This window comes from Humulus lupulus, chromosome 2 (assembly GCF_963169125.1).
Source record: "Humulus lupulus chromosome 2, drHumLupu1.1, whole genome shotgun sequence".
NCBI lineage: Eukaryota > Viridiplantae > Streptophyta > Magnoliopsida > Rosales > Cannabaceae > Humulus > Humulus lupulus.
In genome coordinates, this window is record NC_084794.1 from 97,706,614 (window position 1) to 97,710,360 (window position 3,747).

Consider the following 3,747-nt stretch of genomic DNA (forward strand, 5'->3'; position numbering starts at 1 on the left):
ATGACTGTTCATGAGCATATTGAGTTTTCTTGCTGGGCTTCGGCTCACGGGTGCTATGTGGTGCAGGTAAAGGCAAAAGTGTAATGCCCCAAATTTCCTAATAAGGTTTAGGACCTTGATTAGGAGGCCGGGAGGGCCATACTTGATTTATTATAGTATTTAATGATTATATGCATGTTTATGTGAATTATATTATTATATGATGGTGAATGCATGCATATGGGCTCATATTTATAATGCAAGGGCATTTTGGTAATTTGGCCACTGTGTGCGTAATTGTATATTTTGGGTGCATGATTGTGATTAATTAATATAGCCACACTATAAGGTGGATGGGTTCGAGCTTCTCGACATGAGACGATCATGACATGTAAGTGTTCGGTCTAGTCATAACGGGTTTAAGTCCGGGGCTCGGGGTGAGTCTCGGGGTGAATTTAATGATTAGAGCATTACCGGGAATTAAAGGGTAATGGGATATGATCTATTGGTATTTGGGAATATTGAGGATAGCGGGAATTGGAGAGCGTTAATTATAATTAACGAGATAGGCGGGAAAGGACGATTTTACCCTTGGAAGCCTTTAAAGGGGTTTATTTGGCTTAGGGGCATTATGGTCTTTTGACCCTAAGGATTTATATCAGCTTTTAAGTGTTGGAAGGCTGTGGAAATACAGGGGAAGAACAGAGCTTCTCTTCCTTCTCTCCCGATAGATTTTCTTCCTCTTTTCTCTTTGGATTTTCAAGCTCAGTTTGAGGAATCGAGCCAAGGAACCAAGCTTAGCCAAGCTAGGGTTATGCTCCACCATTGAAGAGGGTGTGTTGCCAAGATTAAGGTGAGTTTCTAGCCACTAGAACTCTTGGTTTTACTCTGTTTTATAAGTTAAGTTTCAGCTGGTTTTTGGGTTGGAAACTTGGGAATTGGTTGGAGTTTTGGCTAGGGTTCTTGGGGTTGTGGTCCTTAGGACATGTGGAGATGGTATTTGGGTTCATTTGGGAGTTAATTTGACGTTTGGAAGCTTTTGGTTTGGGTTAGAAATGGTAAAATCGAAGGAAGGAAAAACTGGGAATTGGCTGGCTGAAGGTAGCGCTACAGCGCCCAGTGTAGGGCGCTATAGCGCTACCTGCAGGGAGGTTGGGCGGTTTGTGTTTCTGCCTTGAGCGCTGGGGCGCTAGAAGGGCAGCGCTGTAGCGCTCCCCTGTTTCCTCTTAACCCCGTTTTGAGTGTTTTTAAGGGTTTTTGACTTGGGGTTTCAATCCTTAAGGCCCGGGATCGATTCTACTCACCGTGTGGGCATGTTTCGAGGTCCCGAGGATGGTGCTTAGGTTAAGACCCTATTATTGTGGATTCTCATTAATGGAGGTTATAATTGGTTATGACTAGGTGACCGCTAATGGACTAGAAGTTGATCGTTCTCAAGGGTCATTCTTTTGATCGTTCTAGCTCGACTTTGAGGTAAGAAAACTACACCCTGTGTATGTGTGACATGCATGGCTATTATGATGCATGTTGGTTGATTATTGAGTATGACATGCATGGCTATTCTTGATGCATGTTGGTTGGTTATTAAGCGTGGCATGCATGGCTGGTATTGATGCACGTTGATTGCAGGATATATTGCATATGATGCATGAGAAACATGTGATTAGGACATGCTTTGTATACTGGGTATGATATTGTTCAGAGCTTGAACCTCTGTGTTTATGCATAGTCCTAATGGTACTAATACCTGTTAAGTAAGCATGCTGAATACCTTGTTTATGGATAATAGACATGTGATATATGTTTGGTGGCATGGCTTACCTGTGTATGGCGCTGACTTATTAGTCAGAATCGACAATGGTGTCAGACCCGTCTGTGAAGCTGTGACTTATTAGTTAAGTTCACCACGGGCTGAGCACTGGTCGTGTTTCACCGACCCAAGGGTCAGAAGTGGCAGTGCGTTGTGAACGCCGGGCCAAATAAAGATTGGATCCAATCAAGGTCGGCATTGAATGACTCATATGGGGTATTAATGCTGGACCGACCGGAAGGTCAACGAGAACTATAAGCGCTTGCCTGGTCTACGACCAGATGACTATAGCCAAGGTATATGACCCCGGTGACCGTTTGTCACATGGCTAAGGGACGTTGTCCATAGTTTCGACTCTAGAGTCGTGAGGAAGGTTATGTTGGTGACTAATCACCATGCACCTGTCCTAATCAAACTTATGGAAAGATCACTTATCAATTAAGCCCTGGTGACCCTATCGTCACATGGCTAGAAGGAGCAATGCTCATTATTGTGACTTTTGGCTATTGTCACCTATTTGCTTGGACCGATAGTCCTGAATGGTTACTATGGTTATTGTTGATATTATATCATGTTATTCTGTGTTTTCTTGCTGGGCTTCGGCTCACGGGTGATACGTGGTGCAGGTAAAGGCAAGAGGAAGCTGGACCATCCTTGAGTTGGAGAGCTTAGGTGATGACGTGTACATATGCAGCTGCTCGTCCGCCACGGCCGAGGTTTTAAAGTGGAACTAGGGTTGAACCCTGTTTTGCCGCTTAGAACGGCCTGTTGTAAATATTTTCTGTAATAAACTCTGAAACTTTATTTTCGGGATCCCAATGTATAAATTAAACGTTCTAGTGAAACGTTACATCCTAACCAAAGTTTTTAATCCCTAAATCGCTAATCATACTTAGTTCATGATTTTGGCCAAATGACTCGATTAGCGAGTTTAGCACTGTTTACAAGGCACATCGTAACGGTCCCTGGAGTTTGGGGCGTTACAAAAAGAAACATGGAACATCCTTGAGTTGGAAAGCTTAGGTGACGATGTGTACATATGCAGCTGCTCGACCGCCACGACCGAGGTTTGAAGGAGAGGAACTAGGGTTAAACCTTGTTTTGTTGCTTAGATCAGCTGGTTGTAAATATTTTCTTGTAATGGACTTTTAAATTATAATTTTGGGATCCCAATGTATACAGTAAACGTTCTAGTGAAATGTTATAACTTAACCAAAAATTTTAATCCCTAAACCGCTAATCATACTTAGTTACATGATTTTGGCAAAATGACTCTATTAGCGAGTTTAGCACTGTTTATAAAGCACACCGTAACAGTCCCTGGAGTTTATGGCGTTACATACTATTTCTCTGTTTAGTCTGGCTAGCTTAACAGCTCCTTCGCGTAATACCTTTACAATCTGGTAAGGTCCTTCCTAGTTCGGGCCCAACACACCATCCTTGGGATCTTTATTTTCCAAGACCCTTCGGAGAACCAGATCGCCCAATCCGAGTCTGCGTCCCCTGACTTTTTAATTGAAATAATGGGTGATCTTTTGTTGATAATGGGCGAGCTGTAATGGCGATTCCTCTCTTTTTTCTTCGATCATATTGAGGGATGCACTAAGTAGCTCGTTATTCTTATCTTGATCGAATGTCCTCTGCATGTGAGTAGCCACCATTGCCTCAATCGGAAGCAAGGCCTCGCTTCTGAAGGTTAGGGAAAAGGGAGTATTCCCCATGGAGGTTCAATGAGAAGTTCGGTAGGCCCACAATACTTGTGAGAGCTACACGGGCCATAGTCCTTTGGCTTCATCCAACCTTTTCTTCAGGCTCGCCTTGAGGGTCTTATTTACAGCCTCGACCTGCCCATTGTCTTGTGGGTATGCTACCGACGAGAAACTCTTCATTATGTCGTATCTTTCACAAAAGTCTGTGAAGAGATCACTATCGAACTGCGCCCCGTTGTCTGATACAAT

General features: G+C 43.3%; 1 long non-coding RNA gene across 1 annotated transcript; it reads left to right on the forward strand.

The window, feature by feature from the left end:
- The first annotated feature begins 1,379 nt into the window (after positions 1–1,379).
- LOC133816211 (uncharacterized) lies at positions 1,380–2,652 on the forward strand. The gene is made up of 2 exons (XR_009885078.1): positions 1,380–1,452; positions 2,416–2,652. It is a non-coding gene; the product is annotated as an uncharacterized LOC133816211 (long non-coding RNA).
- Positions 2,653–3,747: the final 1,095 nt, after the last annotated feature.